This window comes from Sapajus apella, unplaced genomic scaffold (assembly GCF_009761245.1).
Source record: "Sapajus apella isolate SASKATOON/1434 unplaced genomic scaffold, GSC_monkey_1.0 scaffold27, whole genome shotgun sequence".
Classification (NCBI taxonomy): Eukaryota; Metazoa; Chordata; class Mammalia; order Primates; family Cebidae; genus Sapajus; species Sapajus apella.
In genome coordinates this window covers 18,875,059-18,894,029 of record NW_022436967.1, presented here as the reverse complement: position 1 = coordinate 18,894,029, position 18,971 = coordinate 18,875,059, and positions in this window count along the sequence as shown.

The following is an 18,971-nucleotide window of genomic DNA, read 5'->3' as shown; positions in this document are numbered from 1 at the left end:
ATGAAGATATACTCAAGCTTGGGCAATTTAGAAAAGAAAGAGGTTTAATGGACTTAAAGTTCCACGTGGCTGGGGAGGCCTTACAATCATGGCAGAAGGCAAAGAGGAGTAAGTCACATTTTACATGGATGGCAGCAGGCAAAAAAGAGAGCTTGTGCAGGGAAACTCCTGTTTTTAAAACCATCAGATCTCATGAGACCCATTCACTATCCCAAGAACAGCATGGGAAAGATTTGCTCCCATGATCTAATTATATCCCACTGGGTCCCTCCCACAACACGTGGGGAATATGGGAGCTACAAGATGATATTTGGGTGGGGACACAGAGCCAAGCCATATCATATATGTACCAACTGGCATCAGTAGCAATCACAGTGGAATCAATGTGGATAAGATAAAGTTCAAATCTAATTTAACTCATGACTCACCATGTCAAAATTATCAGTGTTAAAAAAGCAGCTTGTGATTGCAATAAGGAAACACAACTTGTTCTCCTGGATCTTTAATCACTTTCTCCCAGACAGCCCTAAGTCTTACAAAACATAACAGAAGATGGATTCCCTCTAGATCTTTACACTGTGGCTTAGACAGCAGTTTGTGATGTAGACATTTGTATAGTTAACTATAAGGGAACGCTCAAATTAGAGCATGGTATAGATGTTCTCAGTAAAGCCTTGACTTATGGAAATCAGTTATTTTTATGTATAGACTCATCCTGTTCTGGTAAGCAGTCCAGCCTCTAAGTTCTGAATTTTATTAATCGTTTTTAGAAAAGTGCTGTTCTTTCCCAATGTCCAATGTAAATCCTAGTTGTTCTTTCTATGTGCAAACTTTGGAATCACGCATGCAGTAAGGCTCTTAATATATCACTTGAGACTAAGGACTGTGGCTTCTTTGAAGCCTGTGGGTCTCTGTCATGATTTATATATATGTGAACCATGGTGGTGATGCAGGTATTTAAATTTCCTTTCAGTGTGGGTCACTTTATATTTGAAGTCTAACCTGAAATGTCTTCACTGGCCCCAGCATCATGACACTTTCTGAGTAATGGCTATCAAATACCAGGAAACAATGATGGGCAATATTATTTCAATGCCTTTGACTATACCATATGAGCTACATTTGTTTTCCTGCTAGCATTATGAAGAAGACACTGTAATGTGCATAGTGTCTAGGTATCCTTGCCCTAGAAATGGAAAAGCTGGGGAAAATGACTGAAGAAATGGTTTCAGAATGTGCTATTTTGCCAATTTTTAAAAATAGTATTTTCCCTAATATTTTATTTTGAAAATTTTTAAACTGACTGTTGGAAAAAAAATAGTTCAGTGAATATCCATATTCTCTTCACATGAATTCACCAATCATCAACAATTTTGGGGGCCCTGTTTGCTTTTTCTTTATTGAAAAAATATGTTCTATATAACCACGTTACAATGATCACATTTAAGACATTTAACAAAGATATCATAGTTGTGTCTAATTTCAACCCATGCTCATATATCCATGATTGTTCCTACCATGCATTTTATGGCTTTTTTTTTTTCAGTATTTAACCAATGGTCAGGCATTACATTTAGTTTATATTTTTTAAATCTTCTTTAATTTGGAAGTTTCCCTTCTCTGTTGGTCTTTTATGACATTGACCTTTTGAAGAGTCTAGATAACTTGCTTTGAAAAATTTCTGATGATTTGGATTTGTTTGAATGCTTCTTCATGATGAGATTCAGGTTAGAATTTTTGATGGGCATACTATATAGGTCGGGCTGCATCTTAATCAGAGTACCACAGGACAAAGCATGTCATGTCAGTGTGTCCCATTATCAATGAAGTTCAATCATTAGGTTATGTTGATGTCTTCCAGAGTTCTCCATTGAAAAGGCACCTTTCCCCTTACCTGTTAGGTGATATTTTGAGACTATATTACTATCCTGATTTAAAAAATTCATTCCCATTCATTTAACATGTTAGAATCCATTGATTATTCTTCCCTGAATCAATTATTACATTGGTGGTTGCATGCTAGAGATTTTCTAACGCTATAATTCTTTTACATTTACTAGCTCTCCTTCTTTTGTAAAAAAGACCCTTTCCCCAACTTTGGTTTTTTAGTATCATTATAGACTCATAGATTCTTGATTTTAAATTCAATATGTTACAACCATTATACCCTACAGGAAAATTTAACTTTTTTCTTTAAGAAATTGTTTTATTCTTAAACCTTTAATGTCTGTGTTTTACTCATTATTCTTTTTGAAAATTGAAGTATAATTTACATGTAGTGCAGTGTCCAGATCTTAGATATATGTCAGATAAGTTTGGACAAGCATACACATCCAGATAATTCACACCCTTATCAAGATACAGAATATTTCCAACACCCCATAAAGATTCCTCAGTTTCTTTCCTAGTTAAGCACTGTACTCATTCTAGGCAATCACTTTCCCTTATTAATTTTATGGTTCAAATTGTTTCAAATTTGGCCAATATGAACATTTTAGGCTGACTTCTGGGCCTTTTTGTCATGACTTCCATCCATTTTGAGCATCACTTGCTTTCTTGCACACTCATCTTTTGACTTTACTTAGATGTTTTTTGCCATATTAAAGTTTATTTTAATGTAGCTAAGTAATCATGGGGTTTTTTCTCATTTTAGCTGGATCTCCAATGATAGTTAACTTCGTAGCTACCTTTCTCCACAGATAGTACCTGTATGGTTCTATTTTTTACATTGAATTTCTTATGTAGTTGGAGTTAATTCCACTGAATATGAAGAAAGAAGCCACATTCACCATTATCTCAAAGGTACTTCAGTTGCCCTAATTCTGTTTGTTAAAAACTCCATCTTTTCCTCAGTGATTTGAGATGCTAGCTTTATCATACACTAAACTTCCATGTGTACTTGCACTATTCTGCACTTTCTATTCCAGACCACTAGTCTTTATTTTACTTTGTCTTATGTTAGGATCATAACCTTTATTTCTGATTGTTTCACTTTGCCTGATATAATTTGCCTATCTCTTTTTTAGCATTTTGAACCACTTCATTTTAGATGTCTTTTATATTTATCATGCCATTGGCTTTTACTGTTTGAGCCAACTTGGAAGCCTCTTTCTTTTAATAGATAAATATGTTTATGTTTATTAGCATGACCGTTTGCTCCTAACTTTGTCATATTCTTTTCTTGTATTTACCATCAGTTTTATGTGGTTTACTGTGCTTCTTTCTCTCTATGATCTGTTATTTGCTTATTTTTCTTTTTTGTATTCATTTCTGAATTAAAAATTTGTATGGTTGTGCTAGTATATTATACTTTTTAAAATACTTTCAACTTTGAGTTTAAATTCAGAGGGTACAAGTGCAAGTTTTTACATGGGTATATTGCATGATGCTGAGGTTTGGGGTTGGACTGATCCTGTCACCCAGGTAGTGAGCATAGTACCCAATAGCTAATTGTTTAACCCTTTCTCCCCTCTCTCCCTCCCACCTGTAGTAGTCCCCAGCACCTATTGTTATCTTTATGTCCATGAGTAACCAGTGTTTAGCTCCCACTTATAAATGAGAACATGCAGTTTTTGGTGTTTTGTTCTGCATTAATTTGCTTAGAATAAGGGCCTCCAGCTACATCCATGTTGCAGCAAAGGTCATGATTTCATTCTTTTTTATGGTTGTGCCCACTTGCTTTTATTGACAAGTGACGGGGAAGCAGGACACTTCGATGAAGCCACTTTAAAATTTCATTTTTATATAATCATTTTGACTGAGAAGAACTTCACAGAGCAGTTTTGATGAAGCTGTATCAGAATGATTCTGTACAAATATAAAAATTTCAACATTTTATTTTCAAAAGATATCCCTTTCACTTATTTTATACCTATTTCATACCTTACAGGAAAATTTTCACTTTTTTCTTTAAGAAATTATTTTATTCTTAAACTTTTAATGTCTGTGTTTTACTTATATTTTAAATCTTCAACATATTTTAAATTACAGAAGTAGTATATGCTTCTGAAGACAAATTCAAAAAGTATAAAATGCATAAATGTATATATATATATATATATACATATATATATATATATATACATACATGATAAGGAAGTAAAAATTCTCTGACCCTTTCTATTCCCATATCCTCCTGTTAACTACCATTAATGGTTTACTACAACCATCCTAAGAATAGTCTGGGATTATTAATTAACCAAACTTTTAGTTAAGTTTTCAGAGGATAAGCAACTAGGTCTTGGTAAAATGTTCTAATGCACCTGTATAAAAGCAATTAAATTAGGTTGGAGTTTCGGCTAATGCACTAAGATAATATATGCTGGGCTCCAAAGTGAGATGAGAAAAATCCTGATGCAAAATTGTCAAAGAAGGTGTCAAAAACCAGTTTTTGTTATTTTTAAGCTCTTTAACACACTCAAAAGCATATAACATTTAGGAGAATTGAAAATTAAAAGGAAGTATTTTGGGAGGGAAATATTTATATGCTGTAACCCTTCTAACACATGGTGGGCAGGCTGGTGAAAGTTTTGCCTTTACACTCATTCAAAAGAAAAGGGCCTTGAAAAGACCATTTGGAGTATCAGGTATTCTCTGAGCAGAGAAGCGTGGGGTCTCACTCCCACCTTAGAATTCTAGTAGATTGAGGGGTCAGTTTTGATAAAGTGGATGATATGGACTTCATAAACTCAGTGGTTTTTCTCAAGCTGATATAAAAAATGATAATTTCATAGTGAATAATATCACACTCATTACTTAGAAATTACATCTAAGTTCACTTTAAAAAAGAATTCTTGATATGTGAGAATTCCTACTCTTAGTTATGTTTGAAATTTACAGGGTAAGATGAAATAAAAATTTATATACATACAAGCACATATCTAAATAATTTAAAATATAATGCCATTTTGTATCGCATAATTTTTCTTTTTCATGAAATTTGCAAACCCAGTTTGAAGAAAAAATATGTCGTTACAAGTCATTGAATTTTACATTTAAAATTGGTGAATTTTACTGTATATAATTTATACCTTAATAAAGCTAATTAAAATTGTATTATCTAGAAACAATTTGTTAAAAGTTGTCAGAAAGTAAAATAATTCACTACCATGGTAAATGTGCATTAATGTATTAAAGATTAATATCTTTAATTAATATATTAACACTTCGATAACCAGGTTACAAAATATAAAATATTCTCTTCCTTTGCATCTATACCAATCATCCAATCATTTATGTTTGCTGTCTTTTATGTTTACTTTCCCACTGATTTGACATCAAATCCTGGCCCATTATATTTAGAAACTAAGCTATCACTTTTAAAAATATAGGCTCTATGCTTGCCAGATAGCTTTGGAAGCTCTCCCAGAAATGTTTTCATTGTCATAAACCACTTCCCAATCCCATCATGAATGAGATCATTAGGGAATGATGTCATTTTCAACACTGTCTAGATTATAAAATTTTAAAAACCCTTGTCTTCTATTTGTTTCTCTTAAATAATCATGTTCTAAATGAGTCAGGACATAGTTTCTAAATCACACACACACAAACACACAAGGTAATTTGAAATCATGTGACTAGAGGAATTTCTAAGGACATACGTGGTTGTGGGTGGTCATAAAGTGCTAGGCTTTAAAAAGTACTCTGGGAAAATACTCTGGCAGGACAATAGGAAGAGGCCATCAAGAGTTGGCAGATTAATTCAGAAAGAGCATAAGAAGGGACCTAGGAGCTTTTCTGCATTTTTTACTCCTTGAGAGACTATATAGAAAGTCGCTGCTGTCTTTAAAAAGAGGGATTATATAATGAGAGCTTCAAATTCCTATTTATTTGGTCATACATACATGCATGTAGTCAACAAATATTTATGATACATATACAATATGTAATAGGATAAGCACTAGAGATAGAGTTGTGAAGAAGTTAGATATGGTCTCTTCCCTCATAGAGCAAAAATGCTAGCTGTCAAGACTAATCAACCAGTAATCAATTACAGGGATAATTTTAAATTCTCAAATATTGTCAGGGTTATAAACAAGTACATGTTTCCATGAAAGTCTCTATCAGAAGGTCATAAGCAGATCTAGAGGGCCATGAAATTTTCCTTGGGCTCAGCTTTAAAAGACAATGAGGAATTAACTATAGGAGGAAGTGTGGTGCATTTCTTTGAGACAGAAAACTACACTACTGTGGTAGTAAGCTGGTGGGACAAAACTCTAAAAATTGGGGAAGAAAAAGCAGCTCTCTTTCACGAAAAAAAATTCACTTTCACCAGAAAAAAAAATTTCCTCCTTGAAAAGAAACATCCCTTCCCTTGAAAGGATCAAATCAATTCTATCTTAGAGTGAATTATTTTAGAAAGTAAACAACATCACTTTGTAACTTGGAATAGGCAGTGCTTTGGGAGAGAAAGTGGGTGCTGAGTGAGGGCCATGTGTAGAACTATTTGACTTATCTACTCCAAACTTCAGATAGGCATAATGGTGAAGTCCATTTAAAGATTCTATCCCAGTGCCCTGATAATGTTAGCTCATTCAACAGGGAGTAGTTATAGATGCCTGTAATATCCCAGCCACTGGCTGGCCTCGGATGTCTTGGTGTGTCTTACTGCAGTGCCCATATTGGTAATGACCGCAATAGCCATAGAGAAACAAATGAACAGGAATGACAGAGATTTGGCTTCTGAACTTCTTTCTTTCTTGCTGGGTGGCTCTAGTCTTTCAGGTGTGTGTCAGAGATTATTGCAAATAAGGGTAATTATAGTCACAGATGCTCTGAGCTGGCCTGATTAAGATAGAATAGAAGGTTTGCCTATGCAGAGAAATAGCTTCTAAAACAACGCCTACTAATGATAGAAATTTAAGACAAGACCCAATGCCATTTTTGAAATTATAGGTTATTTTTTTAGCTGAATAAATAATTTGCTTTTCTGGGAAAGTGTTATGAGTGTACAGTCTTATTTTTGCTATTTTCTGTGTGGGATGTTTTCATTATAGAGCATTCAAAAACACTGTTAGACTACACTTTTGGCAGGTGGTATTACTGTTCACAATTATACATGATGTCCCTCTATTTATTTATTTATGAGACGGAGCCTCACACTGTCGCTTGGGCTGAAGTGCAGTGGCATGATCTTGATTCAGTGCAATCTCTGCCTCCCGGGTTCAAGTGATTCTCCTGCCTCAGCCTCCCAAGTATCTGGGATTACATCGCCCACCACCATGCCCAACTAATTTTTGTATTTTTAGTAGAGATGGGGTTTCACCATGTTGGCCAGGATAGTCTCCATCTCTTGACCTTGTCATCTGCCTGCATTGGCCTCCAGTAGTGCTGGATTACAGGGGTGAGCCACTGCACCCAGGCCTGCCCCTTTCCTATATACAGTACAGCCCTGCCAGCCTATTGCCACAGGACTTCCCTGCTGCTTCTTGTGGAGACTATATATTTCCTCTCCTTTCCCACTGATTTTGGATCTAACCATGTAATTTCTCTGGCCATTGGAATATGAACAGATATAACTATGCTACCTGCAATTAGAGGCTTTAAATGAAATTCTAAGGATTACTTTAGCATCTTGGTTTTCTTCTCAGCTCCTCCAATGGGTATGCTCCACACTTCAGCTTATATGAGTAAAAAAGCCTATGGAGCCGAGTTAAGCTGAGTCCCCTTAGCTGCATCCGTCTAATAACTGCCTATATGAAACATGAACAAGAACAAAATGCTTGTTTTTGTTAGCCCATGAGATTTCAAGGCTGTTATGTAGAAGGCTGAACAGTATAGAATTTGATACTTAGAAGTGGAGTGTTATTGTAATAAAAAAAACTTAAAATAGATGGCATCGATTTTGGGGGCCAGACAGCTAGCAGTGAGAAAAGTTATTAAAGGCCAGAAAATGGGTGACACATTTTATGCAGCAGCAAAATATTTGACAAAATATTTTGGGCAACACATATATAATGAAGACTTCCAGTAAAGAGGACTTGAAATGTTACTAATGTGAATTAGCTGTTAGAAACTGCATTTGATAATACAAGAAAAAGAATGAGTATAAAAGTAAGTGACTTGTTTAAAATAGTAGTTGAAAAGGAGACTAAAGGGCTGAGAAACTCCAGGATTTGCAGGGCTGGAAAATCAAACTGTTTCTCATCTTTAACTGGTGAAATGATCAATATTTTGAGCCACAAAGGCCAGTTAAGACTCAGAATAAGACTGATTTTAGGGACAAAGACCAAATTAATAGCCTTCGCAAAAAACTTGATTGAATTAAGCCATCTCTCAGTAAATAGCAGTAAATAGTTTCAGTTGGACAAAATGGCTTGGGAAGGGTGGCCGGGGGAAAGCTGCTCTGCACCGGGATAAAAGATGCAGAATATTGTGGACTTTCTTCACAATGCTGGCCTAGGTCATTAGTTCTCCCTGACCCCAGTAGAAGAAATATTCTTTTTTTTTTTTTGAGATGGAATCTTACTTTGTTCAATATGCCACATATAAACAAAAGCTTTAAATATAATTGTCTTGTTTAGACTAGGCCTCTTGCTTTTCTTCAAGTATTTATGATAATGTCTTAGAAAGGGCTGCTCTTTAGCCTGAGTGCAGCAATGGGGAGACACATAGAGCAGAGACAACCAGAGCCAGAAGCTAACTCCGAGCCAGTGATGTGTAAAATCAGAAAAAATGGAATGTTTATTTCATAAGCCACTGAGATTTTGGATTAATTACTATGCAGCAAAACTGACTGATACAGCACTTCAGAAATTAGGGAATTTTCAGGACTGATAAGTTGTGCTTCATGAATTCAATCTTGATTTATAAGCCTAAAGCATTTTTAAGAGTATTGGTAATACACATTCATTGCTTCTTTTTAGAAACTTGCATATTCTCTTATCTTCATGTTTTTAGACATAAAATTTAATTTGTACCAAATCAATGGAAATTTAGATGAATTTTTATTTTCTTAGAAGTCCTATAAATGTTGATAATTTTGACATGATGCTGTTTGGGGTTTCATAATTGTATGATAGAAAATGTTGGGGGAGGAAAAATAATTTATTTTCCCTGAGTGCTCCCTAGAGGAAAACAGACCACTTAGATAATATTAATATATAAAATGTGTCAGGCGCTCACTATGTCAGTTACTGTGCTGTGTGCTGCACATTTATTATTTTATTTATTACTGAAAACTGCTTCATGACAAAAAGTTCTATTGTTTTTTCCCTAAGGAAACTCAGAGAAATTGGTCTTTTTTTTTTTTCAAGGTCACATGACTATTAAGGTGGTAGAGCTAGGATCTGAATCTAGAACTCAGACCCTTAACCCATAGTGCCTCATTATTTTGGTTGATATATGAGTGCTTTTAGGTACCAATTTCTTTGTAAGTTTACTATTTCTGAGACCACAGCTGCTTTGGAAAGCACAGTGCCTATCTTCATTCATAATAAGAATACTTAACAGTGTTATTCTAGTTTCTTGGGTTATAAAGAAAATATATGTGAATAAAATAAATCTCTAAATGCATATGCTCTGTAATATAAAAGTATATCAATTTATATAAATCAAATAAAACATATATATTTAGCAATTTCTAGACCTGATCATAATTATTTGTGTAGTTAATAGATTCAACAAAATGATATAATTAATGTAGTGTAACCAGACTGACTGTCTCTGTTACATTTTCAGGGATTTTAGAGTATAGCAAAATGATTCAGTTTATTTCATAGAAGAAATAGATATGCTTCCTCTGTGACAGAAATTATATGTGATCTTCCATTCTTGTATCAAGCCCATGCCCCCAAAAGTGCTGCAAGGAAGCACTGTTACTTTCCTGCATATTATGTTATACTATGAAAGTGTTCAGTGGGAAGTTATGGATTCCACATTTTAAAAATATTTCTTTTATTGGAGAGTCAGCAGTGCCTTTCATACACAATGTGCATTAGTTTTTCAAGAGGAATATAAATATGTTTTATTTCTCAGATTTATTTGAAGTGGGCTCAGTCATAGCTCAAAATTGGAAAACATCAATTTAGACTGAGGAAGGATTAAATTTATCCAGAAAGAAACAGCCTAAATAAACCCACCATATTAAAAGGTGGGTTTTTAATTAATTAAAGTTGCATCTATCTATGTGTGTGTAGATTGAAAATTGTATATTAATTTAAAGCACACTTATAGATGAATTAACAATTAGAAAATAATAAAGCTAGTAATAGAGGAAATATATGAGAATATTTAAGTCATGTTGTAGGGAGATTTTAACAGTTAAAAATATCTTCCTGTTTCATAGACATGCAGACTTTTAAACCAGACATAAATATCTATTTAAGACAGTTCAGTCATGTTTAGCATAAGTAATGATTATGTGATTTTAAAGGCAGTCATACAAAGACTGAGAAAGAAAAATACCTCAATTGTACTATCGAATAATTATGGTATCCTATAGTGATGGAACATTGTTTCTAAGGGTAAAAATACAATTTTATGGTTACAATGGCTGTCCTCAATACATTAGTTGACATAAAATGTCAGAATATCTAAAACTGTTCATGTCTCCAGGAGCCAGTCCTTACTGAGTTATAGTGAGAGATATAAAAATTCGATTTGAAAGAATGTCACTGATGAAATCAACCTAGAATCTCTGCAAACTGCTGCTATTTTCTGTTTTGCTTTCTTCAGAATTTCTGAACTTTCTACTCTGTAACTACACCTGGAAAATAATGGGAAGAAATTAGCGTGGGATACAGTAATACAGTGGGTAGTCAATGAGAAATAAAATCTCTATTTGGGATCTGCAAAAAAAAAAAAAAAAAAAAAAAATGACAGAAAAGAAAAATAAGACCTTGTTTTATTCAGGGAAATGGCACTTACTAGTGTAATAGGTAGACATTTTAAATACTATCAATAGCCTAAAGTTGTTATACAATTATGGATAATTTTTTAATTTGAAGGAAGAGATATTATGTTTTTCAATGATTCATAGAAAAAAAACATGTCAGTGGTCACAAAAAACTATTTAGCAAAGGAAACATATAGATTTCAAGGGCTCAGTAGAAAGACATTCATCCCCTGAGGCAGGATTTAGTGAAATTTTTACTGCTATATGTTGAATGAAGATCTCTGTGATATTTGTCTGTGTTCAGGCTTGTCAGAGATTAAATGCTGAAGATGCTAATGACAAAATCTGTTGTCATTCAAAGGGAAATACTTAGAGTTTCAAGTATTATTTCCTGGGAATTTGATGAATTTCTTGGAAGTTTGGCTTTTTAGAAGTATAGATGTGAAAAATTTGTGTGGTAGTTAATCTGATCATGAGATCAGCAGAGATTGACCTCATAAAAAGATATCTAAAAGTCTTATATAGCTATGATTCATTTGGTATGAAGGTTAAATTGCTTTTTGGATCTTAGAAAAAGAAAAGAATTATGGTTACCTTTGGCATTTATTTCAATCAATAAAGCATGTACATGATATGCCTAATTAAAAAACAAAAAAAGTTTACATTATCCAGAAATGTTAATTTCTATCAATTTGTTTTTATGAAAACACTTTCTTGTTTCTTATAGAAAAATACGTTTTCTGGAATTGGAGTCACTATTTTGAGCCTTTTGCAGATATGGTGTGACCTACCACTAGCACAGCTTCTTATGATAAACAGCCACAGGAAGCTAGATGGCACTGGCTATATGAACATGAATTTTGAGGAAAAACTCCTGTAGATTTCTTGAAGCTTTTGCAGGGATCAAGAATGTTTACAACTACCTAAAATATGCTACTACAGTTTGTAGCTTTGTGCCATAATATTGAACAGCTTAAGCTTCAGATATTGATAGATAGGGTTTGGAATACTAGCTCTACCATTTATCAGGTTAGGTAATTTTCTTAACTTCTCTAAATCTCAATTTCTTTATCTGAAAAATAATCATGATAGCTAGGCTGGGACGGTAGATCACACCTGTAATCCCATCACTTTTGGAGGCCGAGATAGGCAGATCACCTGAGGTCAGGAGTTCGAGATCAATCTGGCCTACTTGGCGAAACCCCGTGTCTACAAAAATTAGCCAGGTGTGGTGATGGGTGCTTGTAGTCCCAACTGCTGGGGAGGCTAAGGCCGGAGAATCGCTTGAACCCAGGAGGCAGAGGTTGCAGTGAGCTGAGATTGTGCCACTGCACTTCAGCCTGGGTAACAGAACCAGACTCCATCTCAAAAAAATAAAAATAAATAAAAGGAACAGCTAACTTACGATTAGCAAAGAAGATTATATTGTGTTTTATTGCATATAAAAATACTTACTGTGCTTTTTACGTTGTTGGAACACAATAAATGAAGGGGTAATTGTTTTCTTAGTTATGCCCCTGTATTAATTCATTTTCATGCCATTGATAAAGACATACCTGAGACTGGGCAATTTACAAAAGAAAGAGGTTTAATTGGACTTACAGCTCCATGTGGCTGGGGAAGCCTCATAATCATGGCAGAAGGCAAGGAGGAGCAAGTCACCTCTGATATGGATGGCAGCTGGCAAAGACAGAATGAGGAAGATGCAAAAGCAGAAACCCCTGATAAAACCATGAGATCCCATGAGACTTATTCACTGCAATGAGAACAGTATAGGGGAAATTACACCCATGATTCAATTATCTCCCACTGGGTTCTATGGGAGGTATGGGAGTACAATTCAAAACGAGATTTGGGTGGGGACACAGAGTCAAGCCATATCATTCTACCCTGGCCGCTGCCAAATCTCATGTCCTCACATTTCAAAACCAATCATGCCTTCCCAACAGTACCCCAAAGTCTCAACTCATTTCAGTATTAACTTAAAAGTCCACAGTCCAAAGACTCATCTGAGACAAGGCAAGTCCCTTCTGCCTAGGAGCCTATAAAATCAAAATCAAGCTAGTTAATTCTGAGATACATTGGGGTTCAGGTACTGGGTAAATACAACCATTCCAAATGGAAGACATTGGCCAAAACAAAGGGACTACAGGGCCCATGCCAATCCAAAATGCAGTGGGACAATCAAATCTTAAAGCTCCAAAATGATCTCCTTTGACACCATGTCTCATACCCAGGTCATGCTGATGCAAGAGGTGGGTTCCCCTGGTCTTGAGCAGTTCTGCCCCTGTGGCTTTGCAGGGTACAGACTTACTCTTGGCTGCCTTCATGGGCTGGCATTGAGTATCTGTGTCTTTTCCAGGTGCACAGTGCAAGCTCTGTCAATGGATCTACCATTCTGGGGTCTGGAAGATGGTAGCCTTCTCACAGCTCTACTAGGTGATGCCCCAGTAGGGACTCTGTGTGAGGACTCTGACCCCACATTTCCCTTCTGCACTGCCCTAGCAGAGGTTCTCCACGGGAGGATCCTGCCCCTATAACAGACTTCCTTCTGGGCATCCAGTCATTGTCATACATCTTCTGAAATCTAGGGAGAGGTTCCCAAACCCCAGTTTTGACTTCTATGCACCCGCAAGCTCAACACCATGTGGCAGCTGCCAAGGCTGGGGACTGCAACATTTGAAGCCACAGCTCAAGTTCTACCTTGGCCCCTTTCACCCATGGCTGGAGTGGCTGGGATGTAGGGCACCAAGTCCCTAGGTTGCACACAGCATGGAGACCCTGGGCCCCACCCACAAAACCAGTTTTTCTTCCTAGGCTTCCAGACCTGTGATGGGAGGGGCTTCTGTGAAGACCTCTGACATGCCCTGGAGACATTTTCCACATTGTCTTGGGGATTAACATTTAGCCTCTCATCATTTATGTGAATTTCTGCAGCCAGCCTGACTTTCTCCTCAAAAAATGGAGTTTCATTGCTATATATTTTCCTCTAGAGACTGCTTTAAATGTGTCCCAGAGATTCGGTATGTTGTGTCTTCATTCTTATTGGTTTCGAAGAACATCTTTATTTCTGCCTTCATTTCATTGTTTATCCAGTCAACATTCAAGAGCCAGTTGTTCAGTTTCCATGAAGCTGTACAGTTCTGAGTTATTTTCTGAATTCTGAGTTCTAACTTGATTGCACTGTGGTCAGAGGGACTGTTTGTTATGATTTCCGTTCTTTTGCATTTGCTGAGGAGTGATTTACTTCCAATTATGTGGTCAATTTTAGAGTAGGTGCGATGTGGTGCTGAGAATAATGTATATTTTGTGTGTAAGGCTGGTTGCCTCACCCGGACATGCCCATCTCCCTCCCCACTTGAAAATTACGTTATCAGAATATGCCCATCATCTAGCCCCGCCTTGGAAATCCCCTCTGCACTCGGCACCTAACGCCACTCTTGGAGATCTCCTCTGCACTCAGCACTTAGCCCGCTCACCGGAAATCCCACCTACCTACCAATAGCAGCTCACCCCGTCCACATTCTGTTTCTCCAAATCCAATTGAACACCTTCACTCCCTATAAAACTCCACTCCTAAGAGGAGTCAGGCACGAATTCCCTGGCCCCTCTCCCCAGGACCACAGAGCCTCGCCCAGGAGCTGAATAAATCAGCATCTAATTTTCTTGTGCTGGCCTCAGTTTCCTCATTTTAACTCAGCAATAAACCTACAGAGAATAAACTTTACACTGTGGATTTGGGATTCTGAGAGTTCTGTAAATGTCTTTTAGGTTTGCTTGGTCCAGGTCTGAGTTCAAGTCCTGGATTTCCTTGCTAATTTTCTGTCTTGTTGATCTGTCTAATATTGACAATGAGGTGTTAACATCTCCCACTATTATTGTGTGGGAGTCTAATCTCTTTGTAAGTCATTAAGAACTTGCCTTATGTATCTGGGTGCTCCTGTATTGGGTGTGTATATATTTAAGATCATTAGTTCTTCTTGTTGCATTGATCTTTTTACCATTATGTAATGTCCTTCTTTGTCTCTTTTGATCTTTGTTGGTTTAAAGTCTATTTTTTCAGAGACAAGAATTGCAACTCCTGCTTTTTTTTGTTCTCCATTTACTTGGTAAATTTTCCTCCATCCCTTTATTTTGAGCATTTGTGTATCCTTGCATGTGAAATGGGTTTCCTGGATACAGAACACCAATGGGTTTTGGCTTTTTATCCAATTTGCCAGTCTGTATCTTTTGATTGGGGCATTTAATCCATTTACATTTAGGGTTAATATTGTTATGTGTGAATATGATCCTGTCATTTTGATGCTAGCTGGCTGTTTTGCCTGTTAGTTGATGCAGTTTCTTCATTGTGTCGATGCTCTTTACCATTTGGTATGTTTTTGGAGTGGCTGGTACTGATTGTTCCTTTCTATGTTTAGTGCCTCTTTCAGGAACTCTTGTAAAGCAAGCCTGGTGGTGATGAAATCTCTGAGTACTTGCTTGTTCACAAAGGATTTTATTTTTCCTTCACTTATGAAGCTTAGTTTGGCTGGATATGAAATTCTGGGTTGAAAGTTTTAAGGATGTTGAATATTGGCCCCCACTCTCTTCTGGCTTGTAGGGTTTCGGCAGAGAGATCTACTGTGAGTCTGATGGGCTTCCCTTTGTGGGTAACCCGACCTTTCTCTCTGGCTGCCCTTAGCATTTTCTCCTTCATTTCAACCCTGGTGAATCTAACGATTATGTGCCTTGGGTTTGCTCTTCTTGAGGAATATCTTTGTGGTTTTCTCTGTATTTCCTGGACTTGAATATTTGCCTGCCTTGCTAGGTTGGGGAAGTTTTACTGGATAATATCCTGAAGAGTATTTTACAGCTTGGATTCATTCTCTTCGTCACATTCAGGTACGCCTATCAAACGTAGATTAGGTCTTTTCACATAGTGCCATATTTCTTGGAGACTTTGTTCGTTGCTTTTTACCCTTTTTCCTCTAATCTTGCCTTCTCGTTTTATTTCATTGAGCTGATCTTTGACCTCTGATATCCTTTCTTCTGCTTGGTCAATTCGGCTGTTGAAACTTGTGTATGCTTTGCAAAGCAGTCTCTAGAGGAAAATATATAGCAATAAATGCCCACATGAGAAGCAAGGAGAGATCTAAAATCGACACCCTATAGTCAAAATTGAAAGAGCTAGAGGAGCAAGATCAAAAAAACTCAAAACCTAGCAGAAGACAAGAAATAACTAAGATCAGAGCAGAACTGAAGGAGGTAGAGACACAAAAAACCCTTCAAAAACTAAATAAATCCAGGAGCTGGTTTTTCAAAAAGATCAACAAAATAGACCACTAGCCAGATTAATAAAAAATAAATGAGAAAATAATCAAATAGATGCAATAAAAAATGATAAAGGGGATATCACCACAGATTCCACAGAAATTCACACCATCATCAGAGATTATTACAAACAACTCTGTGCACATTAACTATAAATCTGGAAGAAATGGGTAAATTCCTGGACACTTGCATCCTCCCAAGCCTAAACCAGGAAGAAGTCGAAACCCTGAATAGACGAATAACAAGGTCTGAAGTTGAGGCAGCAATTAAGAGCCTACCACCCAAAAAAAGCCCAGGCCCAGATGGGTTCACAGCCGAATCCTACAAGACATACAAAGAAGAGCTGGTACCATTCCTTCTGAAATGATTCCAAACAATCCAAAAAGAGGGAATCCTTCCCAAATCATTTTATGAGACCAACATCATCCTGATAAGAAAACCCAGCAGAGACTCAGCAAGAAAAGAAAACTTCAGGCCAATATCCATGATGAACATAGATGCAAAAATCTTCAATAAAATACTGACAAACCGATTGCAACAGCACATCGAAAAGCTTATCCACCATGATCAAGTAGGATTCATCCCAGGGATGCAAGGCTGATTCAACATACACAAGTCTATAAACATAATTCACCACATAAACAGAACCAGAGACAAAAACCACATGATTATCTCAATAGATACAGAGAAGGCCTTTGACAAATTCAACAACACTTTAGGCTAAAAACTCTCAATAAACTAGATATTGACTGAACATATCTCAAAATAATAAAAACTATTAATGACAAACCAACAGCCAGTATCATACTTATTCGGCAAAAGCTGGAAGCATTCCCTTTGAAATCTGGCACTAGACAAGGATGCTCTCTCTAATCACTTCAATAAAGTACTGGAAGTTCTAGCCAGAGCAATCAGGCAAGAAAAAGAAATAAAGGGTATTTAAATAGGAAAGGAGGAAGTCAAATTGTCTCTATTTGCAGATGACATGATTGTAGATCTAGAAGATCCCATCATCTCAGCCCAAAATCTCCTGAAACTGATAAGCAAGTTCAGCAAAGTCTCAGGATACAAAATCAATATGCAGAAATCACAATCACTCCTATACACCAATAACAGACTTAAAGAGAGCCAAAACAAGAACGAACTGCCATTCACAATTGGTACAAAGAGAATAAAATACCTAGAAATACAACTAACAAAGAACGTAAAGGACCTCTTCAAGGAGAACTACAAGCCACTGCTCAATGAAATAAGAGAGGACACAAACAAATGGAGAAACATTCCATGTTCATGGTTAGGAAGAATCAGTATCGTGAAAATGGCCATACCGCCAAAGTAATTTACAGATTCAATGCTATCCCCATCAAGCTACCAATGACCTTCCTTACAGAACTGGAAAAAAACCACCTTAAACTTCATATGGAACCAAAAGAGAGCCCGCAAAGCCAAGTCAATTCTAAGCAAAAAGACAAAGCGGGAGGCATCACACTACCAGACTTCAAACTATACTACAAGGCTGCAGTAGTCAAAACAGCATGGTACAGGTACGAAAACAGAGATATAGACCAATGGAACAGAACAGAGGCCTCAGAGGCAACACAAAACATCTGCAAACATCCAATCTTTGACAAACCTGACAAAAACAAGCAATGGGGAAAGGATTCCCTGTTTCATAAATGGTGTTGGGAAAAGTGGCTAGCCATATGCAGAAAGCAGAAACTGGACCTCTTCCTGACGCCTTACACTAAAATTAACTCCAGATGGATTAAAGACTTAAACATAAGACCTAACACCATAAAAGCCCTAGAAGAAAATCTAGGCAAAACCATTCAGGACATAGGCTTAGGCAAGGACTTCATGACCAAAACATCAAAAGCATTGGCAACAAAAGCCAAAATAGACAAATGAGACCTAATCAAACTCCACAGCATCTGCACAGCAAAAGAAACAGTCATTACAATGAATCCACAACTAACATAATGGGAGAAACTTTTTGCAGTCTACCCATCTGACAAAGAACTGATATCCAGAATCTACAAAGAACTAAAACAGATTTATAAGAAACAAACAAACAAGCCCATTCAAAAGTTGGTGAAGGATATGAACAGACACTTTACAAAAGAAGACATACATGAGGCCAACAAACATGAAAAAATGCTCATCATCACTGGTCATTAGAGAAATGCAAATCAAAACTGCATTGAGATACCATCTCACACCAGTTAGAACGGTGATCATTAAAAAATCGGGAGACAACAGATGCTGGAGAGGGTGTGGAGAAATAGGAACACTTTTACACTATTGGTGGGAGTGTAAATTAGTTCAACCATTGTGGAAGACAGTGTGGTGATTCTTCAAGGACCTAGATATAGAAATTCCGTTTGACCCAGCAATCCCATTACTGGGTATATATCCAAAGGATTATAAATCATTCTACTATAAGGACACATGCACACAAATGTTCATTGCAGCACAGTTTACAATAGCAAAGACCTGGAACCAACCCAAATGCCTATCGACGATAGACTGGATAGGGAAAATGTGGCACATATACACCATGGAATATTATGCAGCCATCAAAAATGATGAGTTTGTGTCCTTTGTAGGGACATGGATGAACCTGGAAACCATCATTCTCAGCAAACTGACACAAGAACAGAAAATGAAACACCGCATGTTCTTACTCATAGACGGGTGCTGAACAATGAGAACACATGGACACAGGGAAGGGAGTATCACACACTGGAGTCTGTCAAGGGGAAATAGGGGAGGGACAGCGGGGGGGGGGGAGTTGGGGAGAGATAGCATGGGGAGAAATGCCAGA